Here is an 11,912-nt window from a genome sequence, read left to right as displayed (position 1 = left end):
AAGATCTTCCGTCACAAATCCAACACAAAATTCTAGAAAAACATCAGGATTAAAAAAAGGATTCCATACAATCTCAGTATCACTATCTACTACAATATTTTCTCCTTTTGCATTCTTAGCTCCCCAAACTTTACAAAAGGTTTGCTCCCGGAGACTAGTATTACTATATTGTATTATGGTTCCATTTGTAAGTACATATCTGTATTGCAGGATGAACTTTGTCCACAAGGTATCGGCAAATACAGTGGCATGTTGATTTTTCATTCTGTCGGGGAATCTTTATGCATGTGAGTGATGGATTCATGTCTCTTTTCCTTGTACCTTTACAGCATCAAAGGAGGTTAATAACACCATGTAAGGTCCTTCCCATTTGGGCTCAAATCTATTTTTCCATTTAAAATTCTGTATATACATTTTATCCCCTGGTTGAATATTGTGTACCTGAATTTCAGGTGTTATCCCTTGATACCAATAAGCATGATTTTGTAATTGCAAAAAAAAGAATTTTGCAAATAAAACAAATATTGAGTTACCTGTTCATATCCATCCAAAAGGCTCGTTTTTGTTGGAATAGAAGTTCCAGGTACTGCTAAAATTGTCCCAAATAAAACTTCTACTGGAGATACACCCACTGGTTGCCTCGGTGTGTTTCTAATGTCCCAGAGTACTACATTTAATGCTTCTGGCCACTTCAAGCCAGTTTGTTTACAGGTTGTTGCAGCAAACAACATCCCCAGAGAGGGACTGACAACTGAGCCCTCACTGCTGCCTCTGGGAGAGGGAAACAACCAGCAACTCTTATCCACAGTGATGACTGTAGCTCTCCTGAAGCAGCAACCCCTTCTTCTGGAGGAGCTTTTGGAGATGCCACTAATTTCTCCAGACTGATGCTAACGACACCAGCATTTATGGTGCAATAAAGCATCTTTGAGGGCCAGCTTGCTGACATGAAGACAGGGTTGGGCAGAGTCTGTGGCTAGGGGGGAGGTGCTGGAGCTGGGAGCAGCTGTGTGGGATAACCAGATCTAGAGCATGTTTGTTGAGGTGAGAGGCAAACAGTGCCTGTTCCACAGGGGGAAACGACACCTGCCGGCACGCACTGGCAAACGCCGCGTATCAGCCGAGTGCCGTGAGACTACAGCTCCATACGTGCCGCGGGAGGCAGCCTTCCGTGCTTCCCGACCCTGCGGGGACACCGTGCCGTCCCCTCGCGCCGACTCACCCGAAAGCCCCGCCGGGCCGGACCCGCCCCCCCCCCCCCGCAAGCTCCCGTCAGCCACCTCCGACTCGGCGCGGACGCCCGCCGGCTCCGGGCAGCCCCCCTCCCCTCTGTGACACGGACCCCGCCGCCCCCCCCGCCCCTCCTCGGGGCTTTCCCCGGGACCCGCCTGTCCATCCTCCTGCCCTGCTCACCTTCTCCCTCCGTGCAGCCGCAGCCCGGCGACGCCTCCGTGCCTCCCTTGGCTCACAGCTGCCCCTGCACGCCGGCAGCCCGTTACAGGGAGGGGCCGTGGCCAGCAGCCTCACTGCCCGCACCTGGGGCTCCTCCAGCCCCAACCCACAGCTGGAGCCCAGCAGGAACAGGGGGCCATCACCTGACCTCCTCCCCTGCCCTCCATCACAGCCCCTCACCCCGTGCAAAGGAAGCGCAAACACAGCCTGGAGGGCAAAAGAGACCGCAAGCCTTTATTTGGTCACACGCGGACCCAGTCCAGGGAGCGACTCCGCACCGGGGCACGGCCCTGGGGCACCTTGGCTGTCCTACCCAGAGCCACACTCGCCGGTCCAGCATGGAACGGACGGTCGGTCCGTCGGGCTCCTGGAAAGCTGGGCAGAGGCGGAGGCCGCCACCAAAACCGAGGAGCCGGCTGTAGGACGCTAGAAGAGAGGAGAAAAGTGGCAGCCAGCTGGATGGGGGCGGGCAGCGGTGAGCAAGAAAGCACGAGGCAGGGAAAGGGATGGCGAGCGAAGGACGGGGCCGGGGAGCCCGACAGAGAGGGAGAAAGAAGCAGCAGGGAGAGAGGAAGAAAGGCAGCGGGGAGAGGGAGAGGCAGCGGGACGGTGACCGACAAACGAGGACGGGGAGCGGGACAGAGAGGCAGAAAACGACCCCGGGCGGGCAGCGCCACGGAGAGGGAGGAAAAAAGAATAAGGGCAGGGAGCCGGACCGAGAGGTACAGCGAGGAACGGTGGCACGGGGAGCAGGACAGAGCAACAGAGACCAAAAAAAGGAAGCGGGAGCGTGAGAGAACCGGGCTGGGGAGCAGGGAGAAGGACAGATAAAAGGAGAGAGCAACAGAGGGAAAGAGGACCGGGGAGCAGGACACCGGGGCAGAGTGAGAAAAAGAGGGGCAGCGAGCAAGACAGAGCGGTAGAGGCAGGAGGAGGACAGAGGGAGAGAGAGAGAGACCAAAGAGGGAGACGAGGACTGGGCAGAGGGGAGAGAAAGACAGGGGCGAGGAGCAGAGACACAAAGGTGCCAGGAAAAGGACAGTCAGATGGAGCAAGAAACAGGGTCGGGGAGCAGGACAAAAGCACAAAGAAAAAGGAGAGGCAGAAGGAAGGAAGGATAAAGACGGGACAGGGAACGGGACGTACGCAGCGAAACAAAAGTAGAACAGAGAAGAGGGGACAGGGATGGAGGAATACAGAGAGAGATGCAGGCTGGTGGTACACAGAGATAGCAAAGGTAAGCAAAAACAGGACCTGGTTCTGACGACCCATCGCTCCTGGTGTCGCTTCCACAGCCTCAAAAAATGCGACATGCCACACGACACAGGAACGGGAGAATGAAAGCAAAGGCACGGGAAACTTTTTCAAAAGAAAAAAACGGTCTTAGTCATTTGCCTGAGAATCACAGCTTACAGTTACTCCATGTCTTCCGGTCTCACAGGATGAGGCAGAGGGACAGTTGATTCCGTCTCCGCTTCATCTCTGGATGGAGCTTCTCTCCTATCTGTGGCAAAAGGAAGAAAAAAAAAAAAAAAAAAAAGCAAGCTATTATAAGACGACAGTCCTTGCACAAAGCCACGTGAAGTGAATTCTCTGTTACGATAAGCTCATTTTTAACCAGGAAGATTTCATAGAGTATCTCTAGTCGGAAGGGACCCATCAGGATCACCGAGCCCAAGCCCCTGCTCCTCGCAGGACTACCGAAAACTAAGCCGTGCGACTAAGAGCATCGTCCAGACCCTCCTCGAACTCCTGACGGGCTCGGTGGCTGTGACCGCTTCCCTGGGGAGCCTGTTCCGTGACTGACCGCCCTCTCAGTGAAAAAGTCTTTTCCCAACGTCCAGTCTGAACTTCCCCTGACGCAGCTACGTCCCGTTTCCGTGGGCCCTATCGCTGGTCCCCTGAGAGAGCGGAGGTCAGCACCTCCCCCTCCGCCGTCCCCCTCGAGGAAGGCGTAGACTGCGACGAGGTCACCTCTCAGCCTTCTCGTCTCCAAGCCGAACAAACCAAGTGACCTCAGCCGCTTCCCCGAAGTCTCGCCTCGGAGACCTCTCACCATCTCGGTCGCCCTCCTCCACACGCTCCAAGAGCGTCGTTCGGCGGCACCGCTCTCACCTGGAACCTAACGCTGCACATAGCTCACCTGAGCGGAAAGGAAACGACAGGCTAAAGGGACAAATACGCGATTTAAGGCATCTGCAACAACGGCAGGTGTCTGTCCGTAGCCCCTCTATTTCACAGCGCTCCTGCGTATCAAAGGAAGAGCGCGAGAACAGACAAGATACACAGCCTGGCCGCGTAACCCTTGGGGGAGGACGGCAAAAGGAGAGAAGATCTAGAAAGAGAAAGCGGCTGGTCCTTCACTTTTGGTAACAGAATTAACATCAACATACTTCACCTCCACATCCCTTCCCTCTGAAATTGAAAACGCCACCCAATTCTCTGCCACTGTTGACCACCAACACTTGTAAATTTCTAGCGAGATACCTCAGAAAAACAAAGTTTCAAGTCCCTGGCTAGGGGAAGAAACCAGGCAAGCGCCGCCATTCCCTCCCCCGATAACGCTAGCAAAAAAAACAGCCGCTGGGGGGGGGTGTGTGTGTGCGAGCGTTCCTCCGAAAGAAAAATCAGGTGAGAAACCGCATTTTTCTTTTCAGCTTACCTACAAGACAGATGTCTTTGTAGTTGTTTCTGCCACAGATGCTACAAAACGTGTCAACTGCACAAAGAGTAAAGTTTTGCAACTGATCTAAGAGTCGATAGGAACTCCTAGATGGAAAAGCTACCTAAAGCAGTACACAAAGTCCCATTCGTCAACAACTCTCTGACCCTGTTTCATATTCAAAAGAAAAAAAAAGTAATGCCAATCACACAGACAAGCCCGGGAACCCTCAACGTGAGAATCTTTCCGTTCAGCTGGAGGCAGAACAAGTACTTACCACGTGCATCCTCACCTGGCTCTCCCCTGCTAGCAGAGCAGCATGCCAATACTGTCTGGTCCACGCTGCGGTACGCCTAGCCGCTTCTGCGTATTTACCGCCACCCGACTTGATGCTCTCACAAAGAGATCGATGAAAAAGCCACCCTTTCTTTGAAAAAATAAAAACCAGAAACACACCGTAAGGAACGGCAGGCGAACGTATTTCTAAGTCATAACCCACAGTTTGCAATCAGACCGAGGGCAGCTCGGACGATGCGGTACGCTCATCAAACACCTTTCGCACCCGGAATAACAGACGTACTCCTTTACCAGGGGACAAATCCGGCACAGGGACAAATTTCAGGCTGTTTTTGTCACACGACCGTTCTTGTGCACCAGCCAGTGGGTTCAGAATTAAGGACGGGACGAGCTAAATGCCCACACAAGCCTCATATCCATAAGAAACTATTAAAAATAGAAAAAAAACTTCCACGTTTTAGATCGCGTTGCCTTAGGGACCGCCTCCTTCAAAGTCTGCCGGGGGGGGGGCGCGCACGCACGCGTGCGAGGCGTGGAAATCGGTCACAGAATTCGGTTGCGTAACGGGAGGCAGCCCTTCTCCTCGCAAGGCAAACGTTTCAAAACATCGCGCTCTTTTCCGACCTTTCCCTGGGGGTCCGCGCGATGCTAAATTAAATATTCTGCAAGTAACCGAGCAGGAGATGGAAAGTAAGCTAAGATGCTCTCTGCCGTACAACGTTTGTTCGAGATTGTCCCTGAGGGAATCGCACAAAGCCCACGATTGCTGAACCGGTACGTCGGAGGCCCTACGGGAAACGGCGCCGACGTTTCGCCGAGCTCTTCTCCTGTCAAGAAGGGGACCTTTTCTACGGTACCCCTACTGGCGTTCTGCCTACTTTCGGCTCATTCTGGCAGGTCAGCTTCCAGAGAAACCCTGAGATTTCAAACCGCCGAGCAACATTCACGATTCTTACTCTCTGACTATGGGGAATTTCAGCGAATCAGAACGCTCCTTAGAGCGACACTCCGGGTCTGTGTCACTGCAAACCAAATAGCTAAGCCACGGACCGGGCATCCGTAGAAAAATTACTTTAAAAGATTGAATTTAAAAGACAAGCACGGTACTCGCTTTCCTGAAATTTCTTCCAGCAGTGCCGTCAATTTAGCGGGCAAACCCAGCTGTCGAAATTCCGCTGCAACGGAGCCAGCGGGAACGTGTCCGTGCCGCTATTCCCTGGCCACAGAGCCTTCCGCTCCACCCGTTACTGGGAACGTACAGAGCGTCGGCGCAGCGGCACCTGTGGAATAACGCACCGCCCACAGCTATCCAGAAGAAGAATCCAAGAGGACAGTAGAAGACCCCAGACCAAAAGTCACCGCGGGACTAAGGGACGCGGGGACAGCGCGCGAGGGGCGGGTGTTTGGGACCCGCGCGTGTAACGGCCCCGGGGATTTCTTTGTTCCGGGTCCCTCTCCTTGGAGGCGCCCCGAGCGGGCCGATCCCGCTGCCGCACCTTTCAATTACCTTAATTATTCAATTACAAAATCCGACACCGGAGACCGCTGCGGGAAGCCTCGGGTCGAGCCTGAAGGAGGAGGAGGAAGTGCGCCCAAGAATAAGCGTGCGCGCGACACCACGAACGGGGTGCGAACGCTGGGGCAGCAGCTGCTCCTCCTCGAACAGAGACAGAAAGAAGAGGGGGAAAGCCACAGGGTACAGAGGACAGAAGTGGAAAAGAGGGGCCGGGAGCCGGACAGAGAGAGGTGGAGAAAGAGGCCGTCGGAAGGGAAGGGCTGGGCTGCGGGGTGGAAGGGGACTTGGCAGCGCCAGGTTCGCGGTTCCACCTGATAATCTTAAAGGTCTTTGCCAACCTCAACGATTCGGTGACTTTAAAAAGCAATCGGGATCTCCAGGCGGACTGAGAGAGTCAGAGAAAATAAAAACGGTTGCGGCTAAAAGGGCAGAGAGGGAGGAATCCCGAGACGGGGAGAGGGAAGCCGGGCAGGGAGGCCGAGCAGAGGAAAAAGTCCCAACAGGCTTCCGCAGAGAGAGGGAGGAATTGAAAATCCGAGAGAGGGAGCCGGACAGAGAGAGAGAGAGAAAGAGAGAGATGGAGAAAGGTAAGACGGTGGCGAGCTAGCGGGCAGAGAAGCAGAGTTGAAAGACAGGGACCGGGAGACGGGACAGAGAGGGAAGGAGAAAGGAACGAAGGGACGGGCTGCGGGGCAGACAGGGAGGAAGGAAGAGAGAACGAAAGAGGGACAGGGAGCCAGAGAAACCGCGACGGGGAAAGAAAAAGGTACCGACGGGCTAGGGGGCAGAGAGGGGAGGCTTTAGAAAAACAGGGACGGGGAGCAAGACAGAGCGAGAGGGAGAAAGGGCACCGTGGCGACGGGGGACGGGACAGAGAGGCAGGCCTTCAAAATGAGGGGCAGGGAACAGGCTCAAGAGGGACGGAGAAAGAGAGAGACTCACGACGACTCGCTACAGAGCCGAGAAGGAAGACCTCGAACAACGGGAACGAGGAGCCGGACAGAGCGAGCCAGAGAGGGCAGAAATACCGACGGGCTACAGGACCGAGGGGGAGGAACGCAAAACCAGCGGCTGGGGGGCCGGACAGAGAGAGAGGGAGAGAGAGAGGGAGAGAAGGAAACAAGAGCCACGGGCTACAGGGCAGAGAGAGCGAGGACCTAAAAAAAGGTGGGGACAGGCAGCCCGTCAGAGCGAGATGGAAGAAGAACGTACAGGGGAGCAGAAAGCAAAGCAAAAAACCCCACAGCGGGGCGGGAAAGCGAGGGGGGCAGAGGAGGGCCCGCGACGCAGAAGAGAGGCGACGGGGCCCCGCGGAGCCCAGCACTCACCGCAGCTCCGGCTCTGGGCGCTGCCGGGAGAGCTTGCCGGCGCAGACCCTTCTTTCCCCTGCTCTCCGCCTTTCCTTTGCTGTTACTCCGGTCGCTTGGCTGTCCTCCGCCTCAGAGGATACACGGGTGTCTTCTTAGAGCTCCGAGGAGACGAGTCTTCCTAGACGAGCGGCCTCCCTCCCTCGCACACGGCCGTGCCGTGCTTTGTGTTACGCGTACCGACCGACCCTGCGGTGCCCGTTGGCAGCCCGACCTGCCGTGGAGCACGAGGGATCTTTCCTCAGCCGGCGAGGCAGGCTCGCTCTTGCCTGCAGCGGGAGGCAGCTGCCGGCCGGAGAGCCTTCCATCTCTTCCTCTTCTTCGCCTTGCTCTGGCCGTTCCAGCTTCCCTTAGGGCAGCTCCCGTCCATGGCCGGTAAGTGCTCCGCCGCCTCTCCCTTTTCGCCGCCACGCCACCAGGAGAGCCAGGCCAGGCACGGACGACCCCCGCGAGCGCGAGGCGGGGGCAGTCAACGGCATCCCCGAGGGAGGAACAGGCAACCGCGTCCTCAGCGCGGCCTGGGAGAGGGAAAGAAAAAGCAGCGGCTGTTACTACCGCGGGTCGGCCCTGGCCGGAGACCCACCCCTCCTTCTGCAGGGGCTTCCGCAGACGCCGGTCTGTCCCCGCGCTGCCGCCGCCGCTGCTGCTGCCGCCGGCACCCCCGTTCAGGAAGAAAGCGGCACAGGCGAGGGCCAGCTTGCTGCCTTCGCGCCAGGGCTTGGGGGCGGCCTGGGGCTGCCGGACAGGCTTCAGGAGAGGTGCTGGAATTGGGAGCTGCTGCACAAGCTGAGCGGGGCCGGGGGAGGCTCAGGGGGAGCTCCGGCGAGTCGGGGAGGCGCCCAGCACCTGCGCCTGGCAGGCTGCCCGCCTTCTTGCCCCCCCCTTCCCCCCGTCAGCTCCCGGGACACTCTCTGGGGCTGCCGCAGCGGGCGGCTGGAACCTTCCCGTCCCGTCCCGTCCCGCCACCCCCGGGCTGCCAGCGGGCACGAGAACAGCCTGCACCCGCCGCCGGGGCTCGCTCACCTCACCTCACCGCTGAGCCCGGCCCTCAGCCGCCGCCGGGACCGGCGCCCAGCGTGCCGCCATGCTGCTGCCGCGCACGCGCCGGGCAGCGACGGCGCGCCGGAGGGGCCAGAGCCGGCGCGTGACCGCCGGTTTGCAGTACCGCACTGCGGCCACCAGGCGGCAGCAGCGAAGGCGGCGCTGCTGCGCCCCTGGACGGTGCCGGCGCTGCAGTCCGGCGCTTCGGCTACGGGAAGGCGGCGGCGGCGGTACCAGCAGCAGCGGCGAGCTCCCGGCCGGCGGCACGCGCCCGGGGCAGCACCGGCGCTGCAGTTCGAGCGCCCGCCGGCACCGCGCCCGTCGGGGGACAGAGGCGTTTCCTTACCGGGAAGCAGCAGCGAGCGCCCTGGCGGCGGCAGCGCCCCGCGGGCGCTGCAACCTCGCAATGCCGTTACCGGCGGGCGGCAACGTGGAGCACGGCGGCGCCTAGCCGCAGTCCCGCCGTTCGGCGGCCGGGCGGCAGGAGCCAGCGCCCCTGTGCGGCTCTTGTGCTGCAGTACCGAAATTTCGTCGCCAGGCGGCAGCACCGAGCTGAGAGTCGCGCTGCACAGCGCATGCGCGGCACTGGCTGCAGTACCAAACATTGCTCACCAGGCGGCAGCACCGAGCCGGATGCCACGCGTCACTACGCATGCGGGGCTCCTGACCTGCAATATCGCCTTTTGGTCGCTCGGCGGTAGCAGTGAGCGCGGTGTCATGCGCCAGTGCACATGCGCGGAGTCTCAGCACTAGTACCGGTGTTGGGACACCGCTCTCCTAGCACGGCTGCACCGCTGGTCGGGAGCAGCTGGAAGCCTGCAGAAAAATACTCGAAACTGTCAACAAAAGCTCATGCGAGAGCAATTCGGGCTGTCCGGCAACCACGTCCGCGAAAACGACGCCTCCCGGCACGCACCGGCAAGCGCCGCCTGGCAGCCGAGTGCCGTGAGACTACACTTCCCGGCACGCTCCGGGGAACCAACGTGGCCGACCAGCAGCCCCGTGCCCCAAGCCTGCAGCTCCCGGCACGCCGCGGGAGGCAGCCTTCCACGCCGCCTGACCCTGCGGGGACACCGTCCCGTGCCCTCGTGCCGACTCCCCCGAAAGCCCCGCCGAGCCGCCACGGCAGCCCCGAGCTCCGCAGCGCGGCTCTGGGCCGGACCCCCCCCCCGCCAGCTCCCCTCAGCCGCCTCCGACTCGGCGCGGACGCCCGCCGGCTCCGGGCAGCCCCCGCCGCCCGGCTCCGACACGGCGCGCACCCCCCCACCCACCGCACGGCTCCGGCGTGGGTAAGACTACACTTCCCCGCATGCCGTGAAATGAAAGAAGATGCTGTATCGCTGTCCTTCATTTCTGTTGGGCCAGACGTGCTACCAAAGCTGCACCGGGAGCGTGTTCGGTTTAGTGCTGAATAAGACAACAGAAATATGTGTTGGAAGCAGCCTTCGTTTACAAGACCTCCACTTCCTGTGGTAATTGCTTTCTGTATATCAGTTTCAATTCCAGATCACCAAGAGCCCTAGGATAGCTCTCTGACCTAGTCACTGAAGAGAACTGGAAGAGTCCTGAAAGGTACCAAAAAAAAAAATCAAAATGAGGTTGGACTGCACAAACAGTGCCTCAGAAACTGTAGTTAACACCTTAGAGAATACCTAGGTGGCTAGGAGTCAAATAAATAGTGATACAAAATAAGAAGCACTTCAGGAAGGGTGGTGAGGGAATTAGAAGGGTCCAAAGAGAGTAAGAGGAATAAGAGAAAGCCTACTTACACAATAAGGGATGAAGGAGGTGGGCTGTGGACACCAGATGGGTCCTCAAAGGACTGGACAGGCAACAGAACGCTCTGGAGCACAAGATAGCCTGTGGACAGCAACACAAGACATCCTAGGGGGGCTCAAAGGCCACAACAGGGATCCTAGGTGGAGTAGAAGGCTAACAGAGTGCTCTAGGGCACAAGGAAGGCCTGAGAATGAGTTGTGAGGAAACTCAAAGGGTCCAAATGGTGCTACAAGGGCAAAAAAAGGGTCAGGGAAAAAATTAGTAACTTGGGAGGGGTTTAGAGTAAAGCACAGATATTTCAGAGGGCCAGAGACTGAACATGGGCATCCTAGATAGCATAGTTTAAGAACAGAGTGCTCTAGGGTACAAAGAGGCCTCAAGGGAGGTGGGGGAACTACAAAGGCCAAAATGGGTCTACAGGCATAAAAGAAGGTTCAGAGACAGAATGAGAGCCTCTGGAGGGGATGCAAGATGAGTACAGATGTCATCAGGGAGAGAAAGGACTCGAGACATTCTAGATGGTGTAGAGGGCAATAAAAGCACTCCGGAGTACAAGTTGGTCTCAGGAGGCTTCCCAAGGGCACTACTGTGGTCCAAAGGGAGTAAGAGAGTAAATAAAAATCGCCGAGACAGAGTAAGTTATGCAGGAGGGGTTCTAAGAGGACCAGGCGGGCAACAGAAGGCTCTGGGGCAATCTCCCAGCATGCTGCACAGAACAAGGTGGCTGACTGGATCCTAGTGCGAGAGCACTACATCTCCTGGTATGTGGTGCGAAACAACATGGCTGACCAGAAGTCCTGTATTGGCAGACTGCATATGCTGGTATGCAGCTCAGAACAACCTGGTCGACTGGAAGCTCAGTGCCCAGTGCAGAACAATCTGGCTGGCCAGAATCCCAGCGCCAAAGGACTACAACTCCCGGCACACCACGGTGGGTACTGCAGTGTGATGTGTAAAAACTACGTACAGGTCGTGTCTCCTGCCCGGACCCCGAAGCACCTGCAGAATGCAGAGCGCCGCTCTGTGATCCCAAACGCCAGCCCAGGGTCCCCAGCAGCTCCATGATCCCCAACACCAGCCCAGGGTCCCCAGCAGTGCCACTACTGGCCTGCAGCTCAGCTCCAACCATGTCCAAAGCCTCACCACCACCACATACACCCCACCGCGCTCCGGCACCACGCTCTGCTTCCAGAATGGCCCCATACCACTCCAACCCCCTTCACCTCCCCTTCCTCCTTGTGACTGGGCCCCTCTGCTTCGAGGCTGCCCTGACTTGGCCCTGTGTCTAAGTTACCCAGGACTACTCTGACTCCTGGCACAGCCCCAGCACCCCGGAAGCTTTGCACCGCTTTGGTCTGGCCCCACCGTGACTCTGGCCCCTCATTATCACCATGTATTCTTCGACCTGCATCCTCCCACACAGCCCCAAGCCAGTTCTCCCTTTGCCCCTTGCATGCTGGGCCCCCCACTGTTTGTATGACAGAACCCGCAGCCCAAGCACAAAACAACCACCCGTGCTCACCTGCTTTGCAGTTGCAGTCATAGTTCTGGTGCCAACTGGTAACGTTCAATGATTCCCACACACACAACCATCCCCCAGGGGCAACACAGCACACACCTATGTGCCTCCAGTTGCAGCCTTGCCGACCAGCCCCTTGGCTCACACCTGCAGCCCATCAGAGAAACAGGTGCCATCACCATGATCTCCATCAGGGAAAGCTGGGCCTCCCAGGGCAGCAGAGGTGTGTGCTGGCTCCCAAGAAGAGCTTGCTGAAAGCAAAAGTGCATGCCCTGGAGC

The 11,912-nt window shown here is 57.9% G+C and overlaps 1 long non-coding RNA gene across 1 annotated transcript; it reads right to left on the bottom strand.

Moving 5' to 3' along the window:
* Nucleotides 1-1,666: 1,666 nt before the first annotated feature.
* LOC142602413 (uncharacterized) lies at nt 1,667-4,905 on the bottom strand. Its single transcript, XR_012836222.1, has 3 exons — nt 4,392-4,905; nt 2,866-2,956; nt 1,667-1,878 (listed from the first exon to the last, which is right to left on the bottom strand). It is a non-coding gene; the product is annotated as an uncharacterized LOC142602413 (long non-coding RNA).
* Between the last annotated feature and the right edge of the window lie 7,007 nt (nt 4,906-11,912).

Source organism: Balearica regulorum, chromosome 6 (assembly GCF_011004875.1).
Source record: "Balearica regulorum gibbericeps isolate bBalReg1 chromosome 6, bBalReg1.pri, whole genome shotgun sequence".
Taxonomy (NCBI): domain Eukaryota; kingdom Metazoa; phylum Chordata; class Aves; order Gruiformes; family Gruidae; genus Balearica; species Balearica regulorum.
This window is presented reverse-complemented; position numbering and strand designations above follow the sequence as displayed.